Below are 16,076 nucleotides of genomic sequence, written 5' to 3'. Positions count from 1 at the left end.
GTTTGATGCTCCAAAGTGATGAACTACTGCTGTTAGATGGGGGAGATAGCTGTGCAGCATTTTACTATGCCCAGTCATATCTCATAAGCCTGTCATAGGCACTTCACACTATATTCATATGCTCCATAGTAGGCTAGTGCAGTACACACCTAGAAGCATTTTGAGCCAAGACAAGCTGAGTCATATTGCATGAAGAGATACATGTGTTCATTTAAGAAAGGTTGATTGGAATAGACATAGTGTAGAGGGCTTGTTAAACATTACAGTTAAAAAATATACTGAAGAAAAAAGATCTGAACAACTTATTGGGGGAGATATTATGAATATAATTTATTGAAGACTGAAGATTGTCTTGAGAATGGGAAAAGACAAAGAGATGCGTTCTTTCCTTTTTTTTTTTAGAAAGAGTTGGCTAAAAAAATCTCTTGTTGTTATCTCCCTTCTCTCTATTGACAGACAGGTCACTTCCTCTCACTTCCCCTTTCACTCTGGCTCTCAGTGGAGCTCGGGAGATGCTCCTCTTGACCTCGTCTCCTTCTTCCGTTCCACCTCGCTTTCTCGTCACCTCTCGCCCCGGCTCTGGAGATGCTGCGTCTGGCCACCAAGGGCCCACCTAGGCTGGAGTCACTTAGGTCGCTGAGGGGCTGAGCTCTGGCTCCTCCAAGGAGACAGCGGTTGGCTGTCTCCTGAAACGCTTTTTCGATTTGGTCCACGGTCTCCAGGAACTTGCTGGAGTACTGCTTCTCCATGCTGGCCACCTTGGCTTCCAGATGAGTCTCCAGCTCCATCTTTTTTTTAAAGTATATTTTTTGGGCTTTTTGCCTTTATTTGTATAGGACAGTGAAGAGTGAGAAGGGAATTAAGTGGGAGAGAGAGATGGGGTGGGACCAGGATATGACCGCAGGTCAGAATCGAACCTGTGTCCCCGTGGGCACTTGGACCCGTATGTGGTATGAGCGCTGTAGCCTGTTGTGCTACAGCGCCCCCTCCAGCTCCATCTTGAGCAGGCTCTCTGATGCAAGCAGGCCCTCAATCTGGTCCATCCTGTCCCCTACCCGGTGGATGGCCACCTTCGTCCTCTGCAGGAGTATGTTATCCCTTTCTCTCATCCAGGTCTCGATGCCCTCCAACACTCTCTTCATGGCAGTTTGCCTGCCCTCCATCCTCTCCCTCTCTGCTCTCCAGTCTTCCATCTCCATGAGTATTCTCTCCATCTCCTCCTTCACCTTCTCTCTCTCTTTCTCAATCTCTCCTCTCTCTCACCCTCTCCTCCTCTGTCTCCTTCCTCACTCTTGCTCTCTCTTTCTCCATCTCCATCTTTATCTCGTTCTTCCTTTTGGCCATCTCCTTCCTCTCTTCCACACACTCCTCCTCCATCTTGGCCATCTGTCGCTCCATGTTGTTCATCCTCTCAATCCATTCTTTGGTTCTCCTGTCGGAGCTTGGCGAGCTCCCTCTCAACCTCCCTCAGTTGCCGCCCATGCTCATTCACTCCCCTCTCGTTCAACACGCTCCAGCCGTACTCCACGGCATTCCACCTGGACAGATGGAGTACCTGCTGGATGCTCTGGTGCACCTCACTCTTCAGAAAGTCGTTTTCCCTCCGGTTAAACCAGACCAATTCTAGCACTTGGTCAGATAGATGTGTGACAGGATATTTCACAAAACTCACTGTCATGACACCATTTTGACAGTGTAGCAAATACATTCTTTGACCTAAAGTAAAGTGGTACCATTTTGATTGGTCATTAAAGGGATATTCCAACATTTGGGGAATTACACTCATTTTCCACCTCCCCTTGAGTTAAACAATTGATTTTTACCTTTCTTCAGCTCATCCAGCTGTTCTCTGAGTCTGGCGATACCACTTTTAGCTACAGCCTAGCAAAGATCATTGAATCGGATTAGACCATTAGCATCTCGCCTGCTAGAATCACGCTAAAAAGTGATTAAGATTTCCGGTAATTTAAAACTCTTCTCAAGTTAGAAAGTGTAACTAAAGACTAACGGAAAATGAAAACTGGCGATTAGGCTGATTTGACATGGAACTATACTCTCATTTCGCCGTAATAATCTGCTGCATCTCAAACTTGTTGCTGGAAGGCCTATAGCGACTATTTTCAGGTGCTGCATGATATCATTGTGCTGCTGCACCGATGGTACGTTAGCAACATTCCTTGATTATTATGCCGGAATGAGAGTATAGTTCCATCATGTCAAATCAGCCTAGAATATCGCCACATTTCATTTTTACACTTTCTTATTACACTTTCTAACTTGAGAAGAGTCAAGTTTTAAATGGGAAAATTACCGGAATTACTGGAAGATTTTTAAATTCCATGCTAATGTGTAATTTGGTGTGCAAGGGCAGTCTTAGCCTTCATGATATATAAAAGACACATCAAAATGGTACCACTTTACTTTAGGTCAAAAAATTTATTTGTTACACTGTCATAATGGTGTCATGACAATCAGTTTTGTGAAATATCCTGTCACACATCTATCTGACCAAGTGCTAGAATTGGTCTCTAACCTTGCACATCTTATTATGACCGCCCGGCGATATAGGTTTAGTCAGATTTTTTTTTTTTTTTTCGCATGTCCAAATTTCCGTCAAGGATTCCCGGGACACTGAAAGACCGGGGTACCACGAAACTTGGTGGGCATGTAACCCCACATGGATAGCATGGAACCATCGTTTTCGTTTTGATCTGTAGCCCCCGCTGTACTGGACCCCCGAAAGGAGGGTAGGGCAGACACCCGTTTTCTGTGAATATCTTGAGAACCGTAGGGCCTAGGATGACCAATTTTTTCTGTATGTTTGCCTCCAGGGGTCATGTTAACCCATTCCATGTGCACACATGTGCATAAACAGATACAGTACACACGCACACACATACATTCACAGTAATCATACGTATGACACATACTCACGCAGTAGACATATGTACACATGCATGCACATGCACAAACACACATTCGCAGGCAAACACACAAGCACGCACACACACACACACACACACACCCACACACATAAACATAAACGTGTACACACACACATGCACACAATTCAAGAATTTCTCTGAATTATGAACAGGCAAGATGGGGCTGGGGTTGTATAAAATTAATTTTACATGTGAAATCTATGAACTAATCATGTTTTGGTACTTGTTGTCTAGCAGATACCAGTGAGAATTGAGTGTGGATAATGCAATTTAGTGAGACAGTTAGAATCATATAGGCCTTTCAGCGTGATTTATTTTTGTGGAAAAAATTTGCTGGACTGGGCGGCGGTCATATTTTGTACCGCTCTGCGGTACATCTAGTTATAATAATTGTTGTCAACATGTCATGAATACAAAAAGAGGTGGATTTTCTGTTTATGTCAAGCTGTCATGACAAAGACATCCTCTGGTAATGTCATCCTGTTTAATGCCAAGTTGTCTTATTAAGGACACTCCAAACAAATTTAATTTAAGTTGTCATGACCAAGACAACATCTGGTAATGTAACTTTGATTAAGATCAAATTGTCATAATCAAGACAACCCAAGCAATGTCAACTTGTCACAACAAAAACCAAATGACACTTAAAGCAACACCAAAGAACTTTTCCTCTGTCGCACGCACGCTATTTGTTTATCCAGCAACGACTTTGCAAATAACGATGTCTATAGACAAGGTAGAATATGTTGCACGATTTTATGAAAGTACGATGTATTGTGACATCATGCAAATCAAATTTGTAGTTTCTTATGTCTCATTCCATTGAACTACAAACCCGCTACCCGATCTGGCAAACTTAAATAGTGCGGTTATAGCCGATAGAGGGCCACGAAGCGAATGCAGAAGTGCCGTTCACCCTGTTACGAGTTGATGAACCACGGAAACAATTTTGGAAACATTATTTTAAGGTACAAAAAACTCTTTGGTGTTGCTTTAATGACAGAGGTCATAAACTTTTATGACATGTTTATAACGTTTATGACAGTGTCATGTCACTCTTATGTCGACGGTGTCAAGTAAAGTGTTACCATATATTCTTATTCTGTGACAATTTAAGAAGTTGAGGTGAAGTGTTTCTTGTAGTTGTATGCATTTTTGGACATTATATCTAAAGAGGTTTGTTCCACTTATCAGTATAAATCTATGGAATTCTAAAACTTTGAAGCACAATATCTCAAAACTACTCAGAATGTAGATAGAACCTTATAATTCCAAGGGGATGATTTGTCTTGTTTGTCATTCATCTTTTTATATAGTCTAACTAGTCTTTACCCAATAAAAAAACTAGATAGATTCAAAAAAATTCTCTAAAAAAGTCTTCTAAAACAATTTCTACGCTCCACGGAATGCTTCTAGTGTAGCCCATTTGTAACTCTCAAGCTGAGCTCCCTCGTCAAGTCCATATAACATTAGAAAGTAATCCACATTAAAAAATAGCTTAGTAAAAATGTTTACATGACGGGCCCTTTCTTACACCCACAAATGGTGGTGCCAAGCGCGACGCATGTCTTGTTCCTATCTTACACCCAACAAAGTAAAGATTTTTTTAAGATTGGCCTAACCGACAGATCTCTAACAAATCTTTGTCCTAACCATTGAAGTGAAGCTTATTTAGAATACATATTTCAAACAGATTCACACAACATCCTAGACTCAAATAAAACCTTCCTAAAGTAGTTTGATACTGTAATATCCGTCTCATATTTCTAGGGCTCCCTCGGAAAAGAGATGTAAATCTCAGTGAGACTCATCTGGTTCCAAACAAAGGTTATATGAAATATTTGTGGCGGTTAAAAGCAGTTACAAGCCATTGTATGATAAATTGCTCTTATCAAACAGGTGTTATTTGGTGTCATTCATGGCTGATTGTTTCTCCAAACAAGTTTTTTTTATTGCTGCTAATGTGGCTTTATCTTTGTGAAAAATGTGAATGTGCTATTTTGGAATGTTCACCGTTCCCATGGTACTACCCTTTGATAGTGTTCCGGGAGTTAGTGTGACATCATTCAGCCATTATGACACATTCTATTCAGTTAAATCCATTCATAGACAACAACAACAATACATTGCATTTATAATAGCACTTTTCAATGCAACTTAAAATGGGTACATTTCAGCAGTCATACCAGATTTTTTTTTTTTTTTTCAAAGTGAATCACCAATATACAAAAAGGAATGCAAACACAAACTGAAAAAAAAAAAAACTCCCCAAAGTTTTCCTTTTGTCCTTGATAACATCCCTCTCAACCTATCTGCCATAAGCAGCTTTCAGTAAGGTTGTGAATGTGTATTTGAACGTCAACATGATGTTTTGGAGGGGACTGATAAAAAGGAGCAGATAGTTGTGCTCCCTATCAGTCTCCCCTAACCCTACCTCTTTCACCTTGACACTGTTGACAGATGCTTTTGTGTTCATTCCCATGGCAACTGTCATGGCAATTGGGCAACATAATTTCCAGTTATTCCTCAAGTTTCGGTCCACATGTACTTCCACACCTGGTGAGGCAGGTCTTGTGCGTTTTCCATGTATGAGTGAGGAAATTCGCTATTGATTTAGACATTCTTTAGTTTGCTCTGCTTTCTCCTCATCAAACTGTAATGGCTTCCCCAAACACCCAGCCTAACCTTTAGGCTTATTTAGTTTTCATTTTCTTTATCACTTCACAGGACACTGAAATGTGTTGATGTGCTTCTTAATACTGACCATTTATGTTTTTGCATATCAGGATTTATTCATAACTTCTGCAAAATGGTCAGGAATACCTGTTTTGGAGGTAAAATGACTATAATTTTGGATCCTTCTAATGTCCAGTATCATTTAGGATCTTTCTAATGTTAGGTCTAGTGGTAATGTCCTTCAGTGTCTGACTGTTTCATAACATCATTTGCCTTTACGAGGGAATTGTTTCCCCCTCACTACATCTGTACGTTTATTATTCTGCAGGTTCAGATTTACTCTGTGCACTTACTCTGTAAGTGCACGCCACAGGTCTTGCACCCCTCCAACCTCTCGCCTGTCCTTTTCTTCAGTTTCCAGTCCTGACTTCCTTGCCTTAGCTTCAGTGCCATTTTTCCTAACTCTCTCAACTCTTGTGCAGTTTAAATATGTGACATATATTATGTTACTTTTCAGCATGGTGATCAGAGGTCTAGTTTATGGTAGAAATGTGGGAAAACTTGATTGATTTGAATTTTCCAGCATGACACAGGGCATTTGCACTGCATAGTGCTCACATTGCTAAGCTACCCCCTCTCAATTTTTTCCCATTTACACATGCAAGCCAGACTGTGTTGAGCATTGATTTAGCCATAAAACCCTATCCGGTGATGGTTAATTACATTTTGTACCACTCCTTAGTGCCTCACATCCCCATCCAAACCACTCTGCCTCTGGAGTTGCACCAATTGCCACTAGTTTCAGGAGCAACTTAAAACCATCCTGATAAGAATCATGATTCCCACAGGATGCCATTCATTCTCTCTCTTTAGGAAATTGATCTCATTCCTCTGTAACAGATAAGGCTTCCCATTAAACTCCATTAAAGGTGTGGAGTTTTTTTTTTTTTTTTAGTTTAAAATATCCATGATGACCTAGAAATAGCAACTAAGTAGGAAAAAACAACAATTTGACGTAAAGTCAAAATACCTAAGCTGTGCTGTCCTGATGTCCCATGAACTTAGCATGCAAACTATGTTTTGATGGAGTTGTGGTGGAGGGTAACCCTCATCAGCCCACAAACTAGCTGTGTGATTACCTTTATGAATGATGTACTTCAGGACCCCCATCAGCGATTTTGCAAAACATGCTCTCTGTGGGAGCATATGTTCCCCGCTTTGTATGGGACCGGGGAACATAGGACCCTTTTTAAAAACCCTAACCATAACCCTAACCCTAACCCCGAGCGGGGAACATAGGACCCGGGGAACATAGGGATGACCCCCCTCTCTGTGATAGCATATATCATACTAAATGGTATATAGTTCTCAGTAAAAATTAAATTGAAGGCAAATAAGCCATGATTTGCATCGGCCTCCCATGTCATTTCTGTCCAGCTCACTACCTCAAACCTTTGGTTTGGAGCTATTTTCAGCTCACCTCCCCTGCCTCCTTTTCTCTCCAGGAGGGACTCTGTGGGTTTTTTACTCTTGTAGAATTGTCTACATAGAATGTCCCTCAATGGCAACAGTAACAGCCCGATAAATGTGTATCTATCTCTCTCTCTCTCTTCTATTCCCCTTGTATTTCCTTTACTTGTTTTCTCGATCAACCCCGTCCTCAGACACACACGCACACACACACACAAAAACCACAAACACTTCTTTGTCTTCTATATTGTATCCTCTGTGGCATAGTTAAATTGTATATCAATGCAGTGATTCAATGATTTCAACAAGCCAGGGCATGATTACAACTATACCCCCGGGATGCAGTAGCCTACCAGAAGGACACAGGGAGGAGAAGCAGAAAACCCACATAAAGTTGAAATACAGCTGGCAGGAACAGGGACCGATTAGCCGAATATAACATGATAGAAAAAATACTGAGATAGAGTTTGTTTTTGTAACTTTGTCTCACAGTATCGTGTCGGTGGGGAGTGGTCACAATCGGTGTATGATCTGACTATTCATATTCGGGCAATCTCATTAAAGGAGGCTTATTTGCTCTCCGCTCTCTCTCTCTTGCTCTCTCTCTCTCACACACACACACACACGCATGCACACATTCTGCATAATGGCTTTATGGACTCTCGTGGCCTTGTGCGTGCAGTATCTCTGTATAAAAGCGCACTGGTTCACTCTGTAATGGCCTGCTGTGACAGCGCAGAGTGCTCCACACCAGAGTCAAGGAGACAGAGGCCAGCTAATTGCTGCTGAAGCAATTCACTGCAGCGTTGTGCTGCAGTCCACCACCACCTCCTCCACTTGAGTCATCTACATATACTGCCCACCATCTGTCATAATATATATATGGCAAATACACATACGTTCTTACTCAGCAAAACAGGCTTGGCCTTTCTACAGGGCACACGTAGTTAGAGGGCAGCTAGATCATCTGCAGTGAGGACAAACCATGAAGCAGAGTGGGCTTTCACAGGTTCATACAATAACATGAGATTTTACTTCAGCCTCACCCACAGAGATAGTTCTGATAGTCTTAGGAGTAATTGTAAAATGATACAGGAAGGATTTCATATTTCTTTTTTTTTGACACAAAAACTAGCTTGCAACACAAACTACACTTGAGGCTTAATCTTGAAGCATCTTGAAGTCTCCATAGCCTCTTTATGTCAAGTCTGTGTGTGTGTCTGACTATAACATTGCATGAAGCTGAAGTGAGTAGCAAAGAACGTGTACAGATAAAGTTCAAATAAGTTCAGCTCTGCTTTCATGCCCCTCTTCATTCTCCATATAATGTATGGAGCCTTCTAAGTCTTCTAATTGGTTTGCCATGTTGTTTATCCCAAATGCTTCACTAGAGACTAAGGCTTTCGTGAGTTATGCCAAAATTCAGCCAGAAGTCTCGGACCAACGTTTCGTACAACTGACCAACAGAAGATGTTTTAAAATGCGATGTCATGCATACTAAAGTGTGTGCTTGCAATGATGGATGGCTGTGACTGTATTTCTCTGGTTAGGCAGCTCCCGTAAAGATTTTTGAAATATGAGAGGCCAAAGGTATTTTAGAGTGTATGTATTGTACATTCTGCATGGTGACATAGATTTATTCGACAGCTTACATATCCATTGTGCCCCTGTCAAAAAGTGATAGCAGAAACAACATCTGTACTAGGGTTAAGCTACATAAAGTATAACGATCCATCTTTTCCTGTTTTGGTTGTTGCTATATAAAATTGCAAGGAGAGGGATTCTTATTAACTTTGCCAGCAGACTAAAGGTACCGCTGTTCACAGTTTGATTTACATAACAGTTAAATGCCACAGCCACAGCAGTAGAGCAAGAAGTTGTTGGAACAACTTTGTCTAACAAAAAACACTGGAGTTCTAACCGTATATAGAACATGCAAATCCACTATGCTGTCTGGTCATCCTTTGACCACTAAAAATCATTTTATGGTGAGTCAGATAGATTGCACTGTCCTGCTGTTGTACTGAAGATGTTAGAAACAGAGTTAATTTACAATGTTTAATTAAATATCACCCTAGAGATATATAAATTGGATCTACACGTGAATCCACTGAGTTTGTTCTTTTGGATAGTTGCCATTGACATGAAGCTGTGCAGAGAAACCAAGCTGAAAACCCAGTGGCCTCTTCACAAATACCATCTGCATTCACAGCGTTCATCCTACAGCTTCTGTTTTGTGAAGATGGGTGCAGGTGAGTCAGGTCTCTCTTGGACAGGTTTTTTTTTTTTTCATCAGACTGCAAAACTTTGATCCTGCTATGAATTCTCTTCACCTCAGTCACCCTTTATACATATATTCTTCTCTCTAAATTACGTTCCCTAATAAAAACATTTCAGACATTATGTGATGTTCTACTGATAGTGCTGGGTAGGTATAGGTCATGTCGTTTCCTACAGGAGTACATAACTGTTTTTCTCTATTCACTTCAGCTACCTCAACTACATCAATAACCCACTATATTAATAATAACCCATCCTCATATTCCTATTTTCAAGTAGCTCATTAATGTTTGTCATTTCTACCCTAAAATAGTCAGCCCCTCAACACTGTTTTCTTAAATGAGCCGACTGTCTTCTCATCTGCCATCCAATTGATACTTTGCTACTTTGAGTGCAACAACAAAAGGCAAAGCAGTAGAAATCACTCCCCCAGATAGGGTCAAGAGTTTAGTTTTTAAGAAGACTCAGATATAACAATAGTCATCAAAAATATGCACAGTGCTCTTTTTTCTGTTATTCAGCAGAACCACTTTGTCATCTCCATTTCATTCTTGGTAGAACACAACTTCTGAACTTAGACTAGATTATTATTTTGTCAGCATGGGGTCATTGGTTCAGTTTTCTATTCCACCCATGTCTTGGATGCTCTTGTAGTGTTCTGCTTGTATTATTATGACCGCCCCAAATTTCCGTCAAGGATTCACACTGAAAGACCAGGGTAGATGGTCATATAGGTTTAGCCCCCACTCAGTTTTTTTTTTTTTTTTTTTTTGTATGTTGATCACCATGGCCAAATTTCCACTCAATGTATAGCATTCCCAAAAAGGGACATGTATGTTGTAGGATCATTATGACACCATCTGAATGCACGCCAAGTTTCTTAATGGGGCCATGTCATACCCATCCATTACCACTTTTTTTTTTTATGTATATGTCAACCCATCCCATTACCACCTAGTTAAAAAATTAAAAAAGCAAAAAATTAGGTGTTTTCATCACAATATCTCTGGCTGACATGGTCAAAATTGCACGAAATTGAAAGTGTAGGATCATTATGACATCCTCCGAATGCATGCCAAGTTTCGTGAACTTTCGTTCATGGGGGTCCTTACAATAAAATAATTTATGTGTACATTTAGTGACCGTACACCAACAGAGTTTTCTGTGAATATCTTGAAAACTGTAGGGCCTAGGATGACCAATTTTTTGCGTATGTTTGCCTCCAGGGGTCATGTTAACCCATTCCATATGCACACATGTGCATAAACAGATACAAACGCACACACATACATTCACAGTAATCATATGTATGACACATACTCACACAGTAGACATATGTGCGCATGCATGCACATGCACACACACAGGCACACACACACACACAACCACACACATAAACATAAACATGTACACACAGACATGCACACAATTCAAGAATTTCTCAGAATTATGAACAGGCAAGATGGGGGTGGGGTTGTATAAAATGAATTTTACATGTAAAATCTATGAACTAATCATGTTTTGGTACTTGTTGTCTAGCAGATACCAGTGAGAATTGAGTGTGCATAATGCAATTTAGTGAGACAGTTAGAATCATATATGGCTTTCAGCGTGATTTATTTTTGTGGAAAAAATGTGCTGGACTGGGTGGCGGTCATATTTTGTACCGCTCTGTGGTACATCTAGTTAATTGTATTTTAGATTTGTAAAACAAAAAAATTTAAAGAAGTTAATCTGCACAATCATAAGCACATTCTCAACATCACACTAGAAACACTACACACAGCAAAACAGTAAACACACTTCTCTACTTTACACATAGAAATCTAATATAATGCCATTTCAAGACACTGCCTTTCAAAATATCTCTCTCACTAACCAACTGATCAAGTATAGCTATTAGGTGCACAGTAAAGACACATAAGCACTTAACTGTAAACTCACCCATTAGACATCAGCACTGTAAAAGTCAACGGGTGAGTTTGCCTGTCTTCAACAGAAATGGAAAGCAACCAACATTGAGTGGAAGAGAAAGAGTGAGGATGAAGATGAGAGGGGATCCATAACACCATAACAGAGGATGGGTAGGAAGAAGTAATGGGGGGGGACCTATCTGGACACAGAGATGTGTTAAAAAAAGTTGTGTTGTTTTCAACGTAATTTGTGTTATTTTCAACACGTATTGTGTAAGAAATAAAAAAGTAAACAACACAAACTGTGTTGTCCCTATCAATGCAAGTTGTGTTGTTTTCAACACATTCGTTTTAAGAGTGTACACACAAAATGAGATTCAAGCAACAGCGGTTGACAATGTTGAACCAATCGACCAGGATGATACAAGGTCTGTGAAAGGACCCCCCCCCCTCTCAAATGTTTTCATTGCACTTCCACTAATATATTGAAATTAGAATATGTTCTGAATAAGTATACTCTTTTGATCCTGTGAGGGAAATTTGCATTTATCCCAAATCCGTGAATTAGTGAAACACACAGTGAAGTGAAGCACACACTAATCCCGGCACAGTGAACTGCCTGCATCAACAGTGGCGCTCGGGGACCAGTGAGGGGTTAAGTGCCTTGCTCAAGGGCACTTCAGCCCTGCCTACTAGTCGGGGTTCGAACCGGTAACCCTCCAGTTAGAAGTCCGAAGGCTGTTCCCAGTGCAAAATGCAAAATATGGATATGGGTAAATGTATTGAATTGAAATGTGGAGCAAAAAACAATCCTCAATGTACAGGCCTGATCTTGTGTGTTGTGTTTGGTCAGTATATTCTTCGACTCTAAATTACCATCTAGTCATATTCTAAAAAACCTACACTATATCCTAAGAAAAGCAGAAATGTCAAATGTGTTTAATATTGAACACAGTGAGGTGTAAGTGATTAACAGAAGAGTAACAGAATCAGATCATATGACTCATGTGTGTGCCATATAACGACAAAATAGGGAAATGGCCCCGTTTTTCCAAATTGTGCTTAGCAATCAAAAACTGAAAAACTGTATATCTGTATGTATCTCATCAGAAAAGGCTAAAAATTTGCATTATCATATACATTATAAACATGTGAAACATAGAAATCATCATCAATCATTCTGCGCTAATATTGGGGCATATGTATGAATTGGATTGTGAGGGAAGGAGGAACATAAATAATTCAGCATATCCATAAGATTAACTAGGTAATTGGGTGTGTCCAAGAGTGCATATGAGACAGGGCATATTCATTAAGTCAAGTAAGTCCTGATTTTCCTCGTATGTTGTAGAGTGCAAAACGCGGCATGCCCGGGCGACTGAGGCAACATGATCCGAGAAGTTTAGTTGGTTGTCAAGAACAACTCCCTAGATTTCTTGCAGTCCTGGTCGGTGAAACAGACAGGGGAGTCAAATTTGATGTTGATGTCGTGGTGTATGGTAGGTTTAGCTGGGATGACCAGCAGTTCAGTCTTTGAGAGGTTCAGCTGGAGGTGGTGTGCCTTCATCCATGTAGCTATGTCTGAAAGGCAATCCGAGATCCGTGCTGAAACCAGGGGTCGCCAGGTGGAAAGGACAGATAGAGCTGTGTGTCGCCTGCATAGCAGTGGTGTATGAGAAGCCGCGGCGAACGGATAATCTGTCCCAAGGAGGTGGTGTAGATAGCAAAGAGGAGGGGGGCCAGCACTGATCCCTGGGGACCCCTGTGGTTAGATGGTGAGGTGCAGATAGCTGACCAAGCCATGATAATGTTAAACGAAAGGCGTCCTGTGGGTGGGATTCAAACCAGGAGAGAGCAGAACCGAGATTCCCATGTCAGTATAGAGAGAAGGATACGGTGATTAACCGTGTCAAAGGCAGCCGATAAGTCAAGCAGAATGAGTACTGATGACCGAGCGGTCAGCCCTGGCTTCTTTTTTTTGGCTTCTGTTACAGACAGCAGAGCCAAGCGGTAGAGTGGCTGCTTTGGAACCCAGACTGATTTGGATCCAGAAGGTTGTTCTGTGAAAGGAAGTCAGAGACCTGTTTGGAGACTGCTCGTTCAATGCCTTTGGATAGGAAAGGCAGTAGTGAGACAGGGCGTAGTTCTCCGATTTGAGCAGGGGTTGAGAGAAGCTTTCTTAAGCAAGGTGTTACCCGGGCCATTTTGAACGCTGTTGAAATGTGCCGGGAGATTAGCGAGGCATTGATCACATGTGTGATAGCTGGAGCGATGGTCGGCTGATGGACTGAAGTAGGCTCAGAGGGTATAGGGTCCAGCGAGCATGTGAGTAGGACGGGCTGTGTGTCAGGAGTCTGGACACTTCATTCTCGGAGAGAGGCGTGAATGCTGAAAAAGATGTTCCAGCAGTCCCTAGAGGTTGTAGGAGTGCGGTATCTGAGCCAGATGCGTTGAGTGGGCATGTAGAGAATTTACTGCTGATTGCCGCCACTTTGTTTGTAAAAATGAGGCGAGGGTATCTGGCAGTAAGGCTGGATGGAGGAGGAGGCAGCTGAGGGTTGAGTAGCGATTTGAAGGTTGAGAAAAGTTTTCGAGTGTCTGTAGCGCTGTTGATTTTGTCATTGTAGAAAGCAGTCTTAGCAGCAGTGATGCTGGCTGAGAAGGAGGTCAGAAGTGTCTGGTAGTTTTGAGGTCACCAGCTAGTTTGGATTTGTGCCACTTCCTCTCCAGCACGGCTCTGAGTTTGGTGCGCTTTCGATCGGAGGGTATCATTTAGCCATGGATGAGAATGTTTGGATCGTGAGCTGGCCTTGTGGTAAGAGGGCAGTAGCCTGGGGCTATACACACACACACACACACACACACACACACACACACACACACACACATGTTTATATGTGTGTTTGTCTGTGTGTGTAGCAGTACAGTATTCAGGTTCTATCAGGCCACACTCCATACCTCTGGCCGCGCCCAGGAGTGGGAGATGTGGGTCCTCAGAGACTTGTGCTTTAGACCTCTCTCATTACTCTTTCATCAGCCTCATCTCTTTATTCTGTTTATCATCCCTGTCATTTACATTCTGCTTTCATTCCAAGAGTCCTTGCTTCTTTACACAGGCCTCTGCAGTTTCAGCATTATTTGCCCAGTGCCCTCTGTGTGTGTGTGTCTCTCTCTCTATCTCTCTCTCTCTCTCTCTCTCTCTCTCTCTCTCTCTCTCTCTCTCTATCTATCTATCTCTCTCTGTTTGTGTGTGGCTGGTGATTCTGCGGCCAGGGATGAGCAGCAGGGCTGGATTTACAAAGAGAATTTGCTCATGTTGGCATCTTATCTCCCACACACACTTGCACACGTGCAACACACACACACACACACACACACACACACACACACACACACACACACACACACACACAAACAGATACCTACACACCACTTATCTCGAAAGTCTAGCGCAAAGCAAAATGCCATAGCCGTAATATTCCTGTGGTCCTGTAAACAAGACAGCCATCTGTGTTATGTTTGTGTATGCTGTTATTGGACCCGGGTACGATTTTCAAAGTTACTGAAAGCCAATTTTACCCAACAAGTCCATTGATATGAATAGGTTTAGGGCAGAAGTTGATTGCTTCAAGTTAGTGAAGTTGGTGAGTATTCATATCAGCAATGTTACTGTAAGTGTTTAGTCTTATCTACAATTTTATGAATGTTTGTTTCTTTGTTGAGAGGCTGCAGTGTTTCACACACCCGTTAGGTTAGGAGGTATTGGATCACACACACACACACACACACACACACACACACACACACACACACACACACACACACACACACACAGCACCCACTGACAGAATGCTCTGCTTGACAAACGAGCGGGTGCAAACAGCACTAATTTAACGTTCAACTGAGTAATTAAAAATGGAGGAACATATGCTCACTGGATTTGCCCTTCCCTGGGAGTGAGGGGAGGAAGCAAGGTAAGATAAAGATAAATAAATGGGGAGGGGGATATTTATGTGTCTGAACTTGTGTCTATTTGTGTGTGTCTGTACTTGTGTCTATTTGTGTGTGTTTGTGTGTGTGTTTTGTCTATTTGTTTGTGTGTGTGTGTGTGTGTGTGTGTGTGTTTTGGAGACACAGTGAAAGTCTCTTTGTTGAATTTTCAACAGACTTTAATTAGTTGATGGAAATACAGAGGATCCACTGTCCAGACTGTGCAAATTTAAATTAAAAACTGATTTTCTAACAAAGCGCTGATATACTGCCAATATATTTAGAAATAGCATGGAAATTCATAATTTATATCCAGAGAAACGGGAGATAACATCATATATCAGAATAAGTGTATTACAATATTTACAATATTTTTCAAATGCTTTCAAAGGCTCCATATTTTAAGACATTTGTCCTGGCAGAGAAGAGTTTTGGGGCGTTTGGATGGATTTATCACCAGTAGAACTTACTCTGACTTTTCTGATTCATGGTATTTCTTCAACGCTGTCAATGGTCTGTCTCTGATGAACTTCTTAATGGTCCTCTCATTTAAGGGCTAGTCCACACGTACCAAACCAATCTTTTTTTCCTCCGTCTTCCCTGGAACCGTATCAAGAATATTTGCGTCCAAACGGATCCAACACGACTCAACACGTTACTTCATATCCCAGGCCTATAGGTGGCACTGTTTCTGTTACATAATTGACCCAAGCTTGCGCTGTAGGCTATACAAACAGACAGAATAGGCTATGACGAAAAATGCTAGTGCAAGAAAACCAGAATTGTTTGTGTGGACCAGGGA

Source organism: Alosa alosa, chromosome 12 (genome assembly GCF_017589495.1).
Source record: "Alosa alosa isolate M-15738 ecotype Scorff River chromosome 12, AALO_Geno_1.1, whole genome shotgun sequence".
Taxonomy (NCBI): Eukaryota; Metazoa; Chordata; class Actinopteri; order Clupeiformes; family Clupeidae; genus Alosa; species Alosa alosa.
This window is presented reverse-complemented; position numbering follows the sequence as displayed.